Source organism: Rhinolophus sinicus, linkage group LG02 (assembly GCF_036562045.2).
Source record: "Rhinolophus sinicus isolate RSC01 linkage group LG02, ASM3656204v1, whole genome shotgun sequence".
Classification (NCBI taxonomy): Eukaryota; Metazoa; Chordata; class Mammalia; order Chiroptera; family Rhinolophidae; genus Rhinolophus; species Rhinolophus sinicus.
The window spans coordinates 199,025,346-199,039,156 of NC_133752.1; positions in this window are offsets into that span (position 1 = coordinate 199,025,346).

The following is a 13,811-nucleotide window of genomic DNA, read 5'->3' on the forward strand; positions in this document are numbered from 1 at the left end:
AAACGTTCTTTATAGAAATATGCCAGGTTATAAATGAAGAAAGAATGAATGATAGAATTACAAAGTCATCCTATTGCAACCACCAATAAACTCATGGATCGAGGACACCGTCACCAGTGGATGCTACAGCCGTGGGCCAGGAGCTGATGGGGACAGTTATGACAGAGGTAGCTCCCTCCACGGTTAACAGCTCTTGTCAGAACGTTTGTCCCTAAATCCAGCCAAAAATCTGCCTCCCCGTCATCTCTGCCTAGTGGTGAGAGAGTGAGACCTTCTCTCCCTGGAGAGGTGCCCCAAGGGCTCAGGGGAGGTCTCCCCCATCCACTGCCTGGCATCTTCCATCTGACCTGCAGCCTGTCTGTCCCTCTGCCCTGGACACCTGCCTCCAGCCAACATCCTCTGGAAGGAAGTATGACCACTGGGCACTGCCAGGACTGCACAGACAGTGGGCACACCCTGCTCTGTCGTGGGCCAGGCCCTGCCGTCGGTCCCCTGTGGGGGCAGCCCGTGTACTGAGCAGACGCACAGCTCCAGGGTGAGGGCCACTCTTCCTGAACCGCCCGTCGGCCAGGCCGTCCCTGCCTGCCACGTCTTCTCCCAACACTTGCAGTGAATGTTTGTGAAACAATGAGCAGGACTTCACACTTAACCTTGCTAAATTCCATCTTGTTCACTTCAGTCCATTGTTCCAGCTTGTCAAGAGGCTTTATGTACCCAGAGTATTTCTTCCACCACATTAGCCATCCCTCTGAGCTTTGATCTGCAAATGTGACAGCAGACTTGTCACACCTTTATTCAGGTCACTGATAGAAAGAGACGGGGCTGGGGTGAGGCCGGGCACGCCACCGGAGGCCTCCTGCACTTGACATTGATCCATGAATCAATACACTCAGGCACTGGCAGCTCGGCCGCTACCTGACGGGGGAGGCCTCTGGTCCGGCCCACGGTGACACAGTGAGCACTTCCCAGAGTCCCCTGCAGCCCATCGGGCCTGGCTGCTGGCACCGCTGAAGGAAGTCGCAGGGCCTACCATGCACTCTAGTCAACACCCTGTGGTCGTCTGCCCCCTGTACTACCATCATCTCTGTGCTCTGTCCCTCGGCCACACGCTCCCTCATCTGTGTGGGACTCTGGCAATCTCAGGTGCTGCCCTGTGACAAGCCATCCTGACGTGTCCAGCAGGTCCAGGAGTGACTTCCCTCGGCTGCCCAGAGCTTGGCTGGGCTGGGTACCACTGTGCCGTGCGCACAGCATCTCGGTGGGCTTCTGTGACCGTTTCCTCTCTGCCTCACCTTCTCCCAGCCCAGTGTAGGGCCACGGACCCAGCTTTGCACTCCCGTGTGGCCCTTGCAGGGCAGGGGTCAACAGAAAATGACCAAATGTGGCCTGTCGCCTGTTTTCCTATGAATGTGAATTTTTTTCTTAATTATTTTTGCATCTTTAAATGGTTGGAAAAAATTATAAATGACAATATTTGAGACATGGGACAGTGACCTGAGATTCCGATTTCAGGGTCATAAATAAAGTCCTGTGAGATGCAGCCATGCTCACACGTCTGTGTCGTCCACGGCTGCTCTCACATGTGACAGCTGAGGTGAGCAGTGAAGGTGGAGGTGAAAATGTGTGCTGACCTCTCCTGGAGGGAAATGGGCCCAGAGCCGGGCAGAACAAACATCTGCAGACTAAATTCATTAATTTATTCAAGGAGCATTGATTTGTAGCCAGCCCGTGCTGGGCAAGGAGCTAAGTGCAGGCAATTCGAGGAAATCACATTTAATTGGGGGAAGAAATAAACAAACAAGGAAACACACAAACTAACTCCTTATTATGAAAAAGTGGCATAAAAACCACAGGGAGGGAGCGTGCCCCAGAGCACAGGGGTGAGGATGGGGTAGGACGGCTACAGAAGGACGACATGGGGGGGCCCCTGCAGGAGCGGAGGGCTGCCTGGAGGAGGGAGCGTGACAGAGGTGGAGGGGCCTGCTGGACGCCTTGCACGAGGCCCGAGAAGGTGGCGGGTGCAGCGGGAGCCCTGGCGGGTGCTGGCGAGGTGGCAGTGGGGCGGGTGGAGAGGCAGCATGAGGAGGCCCTGTAGGGAGACAGCCCATTAAGGTGCTTCCTGTTTTGCCTTCTAGATCATCTTCTGCATGATTCAAGGACAGGGGCACACATTTCTTAAGTGCCTCTCCGTTCATGCCTGTGCCAGGGGCACGGGGGACGCAGAAGCCACACGCACACGAAGCAAAGAGAATGTAGGGTGGGAGTGACCGCTGCCTACGTCAGTTTGGTGGGGCTCAGAGCAGAGCCAGCCCTGTCCTGTGGAAGGTTCCCACGTGGCCCCCCTTCTCTGCCCTGCTGCCACGATGGCTGAGACTCCCCACGCTGGGCTCAGCAGACCCTTTCTTGGGGCAATCGTGGTGACAGCCACGGGCACAGTGCCCTGCTGAGCACGGCCCAAGCTCACACCCACCCTTGACTTAGACTCAACTAAACCACTGGCCTGACATACAAACAGCTGCACGTTGATGTAACTGGACTTGGAAGCGTCCCCAGCGTCGTGCTCACGGTCACATCACTACCCGCCCTTCCTCAGCGAGGACCCGCAGTGGTGAGCAGTGAATAGAGTGAATTCATAAGAGAATGGACGACCCGCAAACTCTGACCACTCACGAACTGCACCAAATGTAGACAGTGGTGCGTGTCCAGATGTGAAGGGTTTGGGCCTCCCCCTTCATTAGCTGGGGGTCCCGGGACACTGTCTCAAGTCCTCAGACTCCGTTCTCTCACCCGTCTTCCTCTCCCAGCCTCTTAGTTCATGGAGGGGAGGCCTGGGACAAAGCCCTGTGCCCGCTGGACCCCCAGGCTCTGACCGCTACTGTCCAGCTCTGCTACGTAGACTGGTTCCCGCCGCCGATACACTCCAGCACCAGAACCTCAACCAAAACAAAGGGACATGTTTTCGGCTCCTGCTCTTGCCCCACAATCTAGTCACACAGCAGCCACACCATGTCCCGCGCTGCTCCAAATGCCACCTGAGGAAAAGCAGAGCCGTTCTTATAGCCCAGGCAGCCCTACTTCATTGGCCCGCTGCCCTCTGACCCCGAGTCTGACCCCCCTTTCTCGCAGGGGCCTCCTGTCGCCCACACTGGCCTCCCTGCGGCTGCCAGGTGCACACGCTGGCCCCTGGGTGTCCCTGTGCCCTCACGCTCTCGGGTGCAGCACCTGCCCAGCCAGCCGTCCCCAGTCGCCACACACGGCAGCTCCCAACAGGCGCCTTTCGTCCCCTCCACAGTGCGGTCACCTGGACGACAAGGAGCGTCTCGGTTTCGGTTACGGCTCGATGTCCAGAGCCTAGAGCACGGGGCAGGCACTCAGCCGAGAGTGCCGAGCGGACAAACGCGGCTAGCCCTGATTCGAGTAACTGGAGAAGTGTTGGCTTAAATCGCCAACGCCATGTGTCCATTTGGAATCCGACCCACTTCCAGAGAGTCCCAAGGACCCTACACATTCTGCCTCCAAGTCCCTTGTCAGAGACCCCGACATGGAAGGTCCTGTCCCCTGTGGTCTGCTGCTCCCTTCCACTTCTCACATCACTGTGACCCGTCAAGCTGGCGTGGCTGGTGTCTGGTTCACTGCCACTAACAGAGAACCTTGTCCCATCCTAGGACCCTCTGCCTTGCCAGACCCTTAAAGAGGAGTGCAGGTGGGCGTCCCCAGAGTCACCTCTAGGCTCTCGGCACAGCTCCCAGACGCGACAAGGCACTGCCCAGCCCTCAGCAAGCACAGGTCTACAGGTCTAGCTGCACAAGGCCATCTCCCCTTGAATGGCCCGTGCCACTCCGTGCTCATTCAGGACACAAGTGCCCACACAGCTTCCCTTTCCAACTGGAGGGGCTCTGTGCCCCAGATGCAGGGCCAGGCCTCGCTCGGTCCTTCCGTATCTTCCCAGACACTAACCAGCCCTGAGCTCAGTCACCTCGTTCCTGGGTCATCCCAGTCCCTTCCAGGTCAGGTTCCGCTGATTCTCTCCACTCTTAGAGACCCTGCATTTGGCTTCTGCATTAATCCGCCCAGGGCAAAACTTCAGTGTTCATGCTCTTCCTGGAAAGTGTAGGATCAGAAATTAGATTTATGGGGAGGCACTTCTGGAATGATGAGGTAGGAACCTCCAAAAACCCGCTCCTCCATAAAGCAACGAGAATATTGGGACATGTGTTGAAACCAACCTTCTCAGAACTTTGTCAATGAAACAGGGCCTTACAACAACTCAGGAAGCACCTGTTCCAGAAAAACAGCTGAATCTCAGCAGTGACCGAGAACTCTGCAGCCTTTTGACTGGCACCATTTCCACCTCCCTCTCGCCAGCTCTGCGGGAGCTTTGAAGACCAACAGCTCTGCAGCCCTGGTGTTTTTATTTGTCAGGTTTCCAGACAAACAGTACCAACAGGACACACACACCCCCTATTACATCTTTTTCTGTATTTAAAGTACACAGAAATGTACATACTGTAAGAAGTTGAGTCACACAAGTTTGGAGGCTGACAGGTCCCAGGAGCCTCCATCCACCAGCTGAAGACCCAGGAGAGCTGACCATACATCCCAGTCCTTACGCCAGCAGGCCCCAGACCCAAGAATGCCAATTTTCAGCTCAAGGCCCAAAGCAGAGAAAGACGGGTGTTTCGGCTCATGCAGGAGGAATTCCCTCTTGCTCAGACTTTCGTGTTCTCTGCAAGTCTCCAGTTGGCTGAATAAGGCCCTCCCAGGTTAGGACTCACTCCCGGTACCCAAGCAAACGTTCATTTCCACCAGAAACACCGTCACAGACACGCCCACAATAATGGTTGACCAAATGTTTGGCCATCTCCTGGCCCAGTCAAGTTGGCATAAAATTAACTATTCTCCATGGTGAAAACGAGTAGCCTCAGAACCATGGTATGTATGCAAACCAGCAGCCTGGAGCCACCAGCGGGGACAGATGAGACTGGAGCGCCCCTCGTGCTGCACAGCTGGAGACCTGTCACTACCTGACCTGTTTGACAGTTAACTGGAAACGCAACTCAAAGGGATGGTCCTCATTTGTCCTGACTCGGAACGCACTCTGTGTAAACAAGCTGCAGACCCAGGGTGTTTTATGACAAGATCAGCAGAGACCGTCGAACTTTGCAGCTGCCCGAGGCAGAGCGCATGGAGCCTGGTTAAAAGTCTCAAAGGAAAACTGGGGGAATGAGATGTCCAAACCGTGTTTTGGAAAACCTAGACATAGTCCTGGCATCTGGAAGGCCTGTGCACACACCCAGGAAAGGTCGAGAAGGACCCGTCTTCCCACCTTGACTGACCTTGAGGCTCTGTGCAGCAGAAAGTGAGGGCTGAGGCCGAGTTGTAAACCGCCCACCAAGGGATGGAAAGTGTGCCCCAAAGACACACAGAGCCCGTCAGCAAGAGCCAGGAGACACAGTGGATGGCGGCATTACTGAAGCTGCGTCCAATCATTGGCTGACAGCTCAACTCACCAAGGAGAGACTTCAGAGGCCACACACAGCAAAGATCCCAGACTTTACAGAAATGGCTTGGAAAAGTGCGGGGTAATCTGATTTCCAGAATTGTCCCATTGTATTATTTAAAATGTACAGTTTAAACAAATACATGAGACGCACAAAGGAGCAGCAATGTGTGGCTGATACAAAGGGAGGCAGTTCACATAATTTCTCTTTAAGGAGCACGGCTATTAGGCTTATCAACCAAATATCGTAAATAAAGCAGACAGATGTCACGAGAAAAGAAAGCGACAGGCTAATATTCTTTAGGAATACAGGTGCGAATATCGCCCAGCACACACCTAATGCAGTAACATACGGGGATTTTGAATTGTACCTGATGGGATTTCAGTGTTAAACGTCCCCAAATCAATCAATGCAATAGAACAAAGGACAAGACAACATGGCATTTCAATACACGAAGAAAAAGCTTTGGGCAAATTCCAACATATTTTCATGATAAAAAGCATTCAAGAAACTAGGGCTAGAAAGAAATATCCTCATCTTAATAAAAGAAATGTACAGAAATCTCACAGCTAACATCGTACTTAATGGTAAAGACCAACCCAGCGATGTCTGTTTTCACCATTTTTATTCCACATTTTACTAGAGGCTCCAGTCAGGGTGATTATGAAAGAAAACGCAACACAAAACATCCAGATTGGAGTAGAAGTAAAACTCCCTCTATTCTCAGATAACATGGCCACGCATATGAAAAATCCTACGGAACACACACACACACACACTCACACACCAAAAAACAAACAAACAAAAAAACTATTTAAATTAATAAACGAGTTCAGCAACGATGCAGGTCATGTGATCAATATAGAAACTCACTTGCATTTCTGTGCATTTGCACAATCCAGACACTCCAGCCTTGTGCGAATGCTACACTATATTAACTGCTGTAACTTTGCATTAGGTTTAAATTTGAGGAAGGTAAGTGCTTCAAGTTTGTTCTTTTTTTCCCCAAGATTGTTTTCACTATTCTGGGCCCCTTGCATATCTATAGGATTTTAGGATCAGCTTGTAAGTTTCTGCCAAAAAAAAGCGATTTGAGGTTTTTGATAGGGATTGTATTAAACCTGCAGATTAATTTGGGGAATGTTATCCTCTTAACAATGTTAAGTCTTCTGGTCCATGAATATTATATATATATATATATATATATATATATATATAATTTATTTTATAAGAAATGGAGGTGGGACAGTCCCAAGACGTGCAGGCTGAGTCAGCAGGGCAGTGACACAGGATAGCAGATGGTGCAGCTTGGTCTGAGTCCAAAGGCCTGAGCACCAGGAGAGATGATGTCGTTCCAGCCTGAAGGCGGGAACAAAAGCTCCTGTTTAAGTCCAAAGGCCACCAGGCAGAAGGAATTGCCTCGTACTTGGGGGGCGGTCAGCCATTTTGTTCTATCCAGGCCTCCGATGGACTGAATGATGGCCCATCACGTTGGGAAGAACAGCCTGCTTTCATCAGTCCACCAGTTGAAACACCAGTCTCATCCAAACACCCTCACAAAAATACCCAGAATCACATTTGACCCAATATCTGGGCACTCCATGGCCAAGTTGACGTGTCAAATTAGACACTGTATGAGCATTCCCAGCACGTGGCAGTATTCCCGGGAATCCTGGCTACCTGGCCTGTGTTCCGCTGCTCACAGCAGGGAGACCAGGCCGAGAGCCGCCCACGCCTGCTGCCCGCTCCTGGGTGCGGGTGCCACTCATTTCCACCTGCCTTGTCCATTTCTCCCTGGTTATGGAAGCTAAGAAATTCCGTCCATTTCCACTTAAGGCAGGAGATGAGAGCTGACTTCCAATCCCATCACGTTTGTCAGTGATGGTTGGCTTTGCTCTTGCGGAGTTTCCTGTGGTTGTTTATATCATTTCTCCCTGAATGTACGCTCTGTTCTAAAAATACATGTAGCATCCCTTTCTTTCCTTTGCTCTTTTTTCCCCCACTGTTATGTTTCATCCCCCAGGAGTAGAGCATAGTATACATTGGTGCTTAATAAGGTTTTGAGTAATTAGAATAAACCAATTTACATATGGATAATTTAACACTAGATAAAATAAACCAATGAGCTATGGTTGCGTTTTTGTTTTCTGTTGTAATCCATGTATCAGCTCTGCCCTTTGGTAACCACCGTCCAAGCCCCACTCCGTGAGCTCTGAGAAACTCAAGGCTTCCCACACGTCTAACCATTGTAGCCTTTCATCTCTCCTGCTCAGCTTTGTTTTTGGTTTTTGAACCCAAGAGTGTGGCCTGCTTTGGCCGTCCCCAACCCTGGTTCAATAATCCCACTCTCACCTAGTGAGCTGCTGAGGGAGACGGGGGCCGTGCAGGGCATAGGACAGTGGGGCACTCAGTTCTTCCCGTCTCTCTCTGTCTCCCATCCAGCTCTTGACCTCTGGTTCCTACATGAACTCAATAGAACATTCCAATTCTGCTTTGGTTGCCCAGAACAACACAGCTGCCTCCTACAATCCCCACCCAACCTGGCAAGGTCTCAGCAGAGAAACACCCCTTGATGTGACAGGAACCACCTCCTGTAGGAGATAATTAGTTTGATTAGTATTGCTTTCCTGTGATGCTATTTTTGGTCCATTTCTGTATTCCCCAATTTATTCACAATGGATGCATGCTATTTTGTACTTAGGAAATGACAAGCACTGTTTTGAAAATCCCGAAATGGCTCTGTGTTACTTAAGTAATTTGCCCAGGTTTCATAAGTGGTGGGGAAAATGTGGCAGCGGCAGCTGGCTCCACAGCCGGCGGCCTTGGCCCCGACCACGCTGCCTGCCTCCCACGTGACTCTCTTCCTGGCAGGCATTTCCCACAAGGCGCCTGGCTCCCTCACGGAGCCACCATCGTCGTAGCCGGCCAGTCCATGCTGCACCGTCCTGGGCCCTTCTCTGAAGTACACCCCACACATCTAACCCATCACCAAAATCCCTGATTAAGACGCCCCAGGTTTCCTCCATCACCAGAGTCTCTGCCCTGGTCTAGAATCCAGGGGCCCCTCCCAGAAGGAACATGCTGTTCTTTTGTCTACTCGCCATTAATGAGGAAGGCCTGTCTTCCTCCTAAAGCTGCGACTACCCCTTCTCCATGGGATGCCCCACGCCCGCAGCCCTCACGCCTCGGCTCTGTGTGCCTCCTGCCCCTGCATCTCTACCGGGTCCTTGTTCCAGGATGTGTGGAGCATCCGTCCAAGTCTTCTCGTGTGGAAGCCCCTGCAGGTAGTGGTGTGAGCGCCTAAACACTCCTGTCACGTGTTTCCACCTCCCGAGACAGACACCGTGTTTAAGGCTCAGCTGAAATGTCAGCTTTCTCGCAGATCTCTGTCCTCCAGCCAGAGCAATCACTTGCCCTCTAGAGCTTATATCCAGCACCGCGACACATCCTGTGGCCTGGAGCCGTGTTTCTGGGCCTGCCATGCTGGCCACCCTGAGAGTACCAGCCCCTCACTCAGCCTGGTCCAGGGCCTGGCACATACCAGCTTTGGAGGCTCAGGGTGGGGTGGTCAGGGCTGCCCCTTGGATATACTCACGGACACTTGAGCTGCCTGCCCTACGAGTCCTGCCTTCCTCCCAAAGACCGACGGGCAGACAGGAGGCTCTCAGCCCCACGCACGCAGCCTGCAGGGGTCTCGGGGAGCCTTCCACTCCCATCAGGCCTCCCTCTGATCTCCTCAGTGCCCCCCAACCCCACCCAGGCATGTCCGTGTCCGTAGCCTCACGGAGAGTCCAGCCCTCCTTCTTCACAGCCCCTGGCTGTCAGCACAATTCTGAGACCTGCACAGCGCTCCCTCAGTGCTACTGGATGAGAAGGATGAGGTAATTTATGGCCAAAGAGAGAGAGTAATTGCCGGTGAGAATTACATCCTAATAATGTGTATCACGCAGAGTTCATCCTAAAGTTTCACTCTTGACCCGATTCCCAACAAGGGGAGCGTAAAATCAAAGGTCAGCCTCGTTAGCAGGCGGCCGTGAGCTGGAGCTTCAACTGGCAGCGGGGGAGGCTGGCTGTCTAGATTAGAAATGCGCTTCTGGCGGGCGCTTTCACCCACGCGTGAGGAAGCAGGAAATGGACTCCTCGAAGCCTCTGGCATTTACGTCTCTTTCTTCCAGTGTCTCCCAGGTGTCCCTCCCGTCACACGGCATTCCCATGGCCGCAGTCTTCCCTTCTCCTAAATGTTCACACTCAGTGTCTGCGTGTGGCTCTTCCCTCTGTGCGATGAGCTACCAGCCCGGCCTCCCTGTTGAGTGGTGGCCCTCGGGGCCCTTCAGTGATCTCCTGGTGGCCGGTGTCATTTTTGGCACAATCAGTAAATGCACATCTCACCACTCACACATGGTCTGGAAGCTTCTCAAGGGAGGGTCAAGTGTCTGATTCCAAGCACATGATGAAGGAATGGGGGCTGCCTAGGCTGACCATCCCCTTGCCTACGTAATAACTATGTCGTGGTCACTCACGCCCCTAAAACGCCCTGTCACCCAAGCACCAGCTCAGTCCCCTTTTGGGGACAGCCCCCCCCAGTTGCCCATCAAAGCCACCAGCCTGACTCAGAGGCCACTGCCTCTGCCTTGCTCCCGACACACTCTAGGCACTTCACTTGTTTGTGACAATTAGTGGCATGTACGCTGCTGCCAGTCTCACTTGCAAGCTCATGAATAAACCACAGTAGTCGCTCACTCTGCCCCAGTCAGGGCGGGGCCCTGGGACCCATGTCAGCTCCCCAGGCACTTGCCTCCTCAGGGGAGTTGCTTATGGCAGGAGGAAGAGAGGGAGCAGGAGGGCAAGAGAAGGGAGGTGGAAGGGAGGAAGGCGGGAGGAAGACAGGAGGAAGGAGGGGAGGGAGGGAAGAAACAGGAGGCGAGAAGGAAGGAAGCAGCCCTCTCAGGTGCGTGTCTGCTCCAGTAACTGAACACTGGAGGGTATTCCACGGTGCCATGAAAAGACATGGACCCCAACTTCCTGAAATGCAGTGTGATCAATGAGAATCAAATGGTCAGTCATGAAAAAGTAGTTGAAAGTCATTATAGTTCTCAATGGACACTAACTGCACATATATGGGGTCAGACAATTAAGTTTGCGAAATCACCCTAGAAAAAGTGCTACACACCTCACTGCTGAATATCACTATGGTCACCTTCGAAGTTCTCCCCTTGGGAAGCTATGCACCGATGCCAGTGCCTAGTCCACCCTTCAAAGCAATGTTGGAACTCTTTTTCTGGAATGGCCATTAGAGCTGTCGTCGTATTACCCTTGGTGTCCTGAATGTCATCAAAATGTCTTCCTTTCAATATTTCCTTTGTCTTTGGGTAAAGAAAGAAGTCATTGGGATCCAGATCAGGTGAGTAGGGAGGGTGTTCCAATGCAGTTATTTGCTTGCTGGCTAAAAGCTCCCCCACAGACAGAGCCCTGTGAGCTGGTGCATTGTCGTGATGCAAGCGCCATGAACTGTTGGCGAAAAGTTCAGGTCGTCTAACTTTTTCACGCAGCCTTTCCAGCACTTCCAAATAGTGAACTTGGCTGTTTGTCCAGTTGGTACAAATTCATAATTAATAATCCCTCTGACATAAAAACGGTCAGCGACATCGCTGCCACAAAGGCGTGAACTTAAGTATCAGACCTCATCTATATCTCTTGACTTTTTGTTGCCTTGTATCCCTCCAATAAAATGTAAGTTTGTTGGTAACTGGGACTTGTTTGCTCCCAACACTGCCTGATACATGATAGGAGTGCAACAAATATTTGTGAAATGAGTCTATGTATGAACAAAAGGTGACAATGCCAGAACTCAGCTGAACTCAGGTGGGGACTCGGTCTGTTTTATTCCCAGGATCTTGAACATAACCTGGCACACAGACGATACTCAATTCTGTTGAATGGATAGATGGACGTGTTCTATGTCTCTTTTGACATTTTTTAAACTGCCATAAATTCGAAATATTTCCAGACATTTCTAGGTCCCAAGTTATTCTGGGTTAGTAACCTCATCCAGTTGTTCTGCAATTTACCAAATTTGCCCCAGACCCTTGGCGGGTGGCATCTGTGTGAATCGTTCATCCGTTTTATGACCCAGAGCAGCCCCTCCAGAAAGCCACGCTGTAGCTCCCGGGGTCCAGAGCGAGGGTCTGGGGGAGGGTAATCAGCAAACTTGCTTCCATAACGTTAAGGAATATCTGGCCCTTTCTTACAAAGAATCAATATTTGTACCGTTGGTACATTGTAAAATTTTATAGTTGTGAAGTGACACATTTCCCTAACTGGTCCCGAGAGGGATATAAACCCAACAGCAAAAGTTTCATGCCTCAAGGCAATAGGTGGCAGGTACCGAGGGCTCAGACCATGCATGGCTGTGGTGTGTGTCATCCCAGTTACACACACACAGCCTGCGAGACGGGGACGGCCACACCCCCACTTCGCAGAGGGGGACAGTGAGGATGAGAGGGGTTGAGAATTTACCCCGTGGGTCCACTGCTCCCAGTGGAAGCACAGACTCACCTGCGGGGGTTGATTCCTGGGTCTGTGCTCATACGCAAGCAAGCACCACACTCACCACAATTCTTCCAAATCAATCAATCGACACTGTGATCTCAATAGAAATTCCAGGAGAAATGTGTTTGTGCGTACATATTAACAAGTTGAGTCTGCAGTTTATGGAAACGCCAAAGGCTGGAATGGCTGTGGCCCGGACTCAGCTGGTGGGAAGGAAGGAAACAGCTGAGAGACTCACAGCCCCACAGGTGGGCGTCCAGCGTGAAACTGTTAATTGAGAGCATGTGATATGGGTGCAAGGATGGATGCCCCCGGCCAACGGAAACAGAGTCCGGAAACATGCACTCGCCTACTATCCCCCAAGTTACGGCAAGTGTCAGACGCAGTGTGGAAGAGAAGGGTGGGCTTTTCAACAACTAGTGCATGGTCAACTGGAGGTCCTCAAGGAAGAGAGAAGCGCGGCGTGGCTTCATGCCATGTGCAAACAGCAGCGACAGATGGACTTCAGCACTGAACAGAAAAGCTAACACAACAAAGTTTTTGTAAGAAAACGTAGGAGGACATCTCTACGGCCTCGGAGCAGGTGAAGTTCTCACACTTGAGGCAAACGTTGTGACACGTAAGGGAAAAAGGAACAGCTGTGCTTCACCCTGTTAAAATTAGGGGCATCTGCTCATCAGCAGACACCATTCATAGAGGTAAAAGTCGAGAAACAGAATTGGAGAAAATTCTTGTGCTACGCGTAATACATGGAATGCACATAACAAATGGACTTGTATCTAGAACACAATAAAATATGCATAAATTAACAATATAAAGGCAGCCAGCTCAATAGCAAATTGTGCCAAAGACTTGAAGAGACACTTCATAAAAATAAGCACTCAAATGGTCGATAAAACATGAAAATCCACTAGACGTCATTAGTCATCAGGAAAACGCAAATTATAGCCCTAACCAATGCCAGGATGTATCCACCAAAAGGCCCAAAATGCAAAAGACAGGCAATAGCAGGTCTTGACAATAATGTGGATTCGTGGAACCCATGCACTGCTGACGAGAGTGTCACTGGCACAACAAGGGAGTTGTTTCGAAGACCCCTCTGCAGCTCAGAGACCTGCATCTTACTTGGCACAGTGACGCCGTTCCCAAGGTCATGACTAACAGAATAAAAGTTGATTACAGCACTATTCATTAGTCTACAAGTAGAAGTTTCCCAAATGCCCATCAATAGTGGATGGATACATGAACCTTTGGATATGCACGTCGCAAGACACAGCGGGAGAATCAATAATCCACAATGACACGCAGAAACATGGAGTCTCCTTCTACTGAGTGAAAGCAGCAAATACATAAGAGTGAGTGGCGTGATTCCACGTGTATAGCAGATGAGGTGGGCAAGTCTCTGAGACCAGAAGGCAGGAAAATGGCTCCCCTTGGAATGGGCAGGGGAACCAGGCGGGTTAGGGTGCAGTGACATTAGTTAGGGTGTTTGCTGCCAGCGGGGCCATGGCTCTGACCCGCCCCACCATTAGTCATCCAAGAAAACTGTCTCATTACAAAGGAGAAACAGTCAACAAGGAGGCAGCATCAGAGGTATGCTAAGATTGGAAAAATAAAAGGAATACATGATTGGAGAAAAGAGGTGGCAAGCTAAAAATATTCACCAAAGGAGAGGCTAAAACTTATAAGCAGCCGTATCACCATGAACAGAAGAAAAACAACAATAAATAAAATGAAGCGATTCCTCTCAAAAAGTAAGAG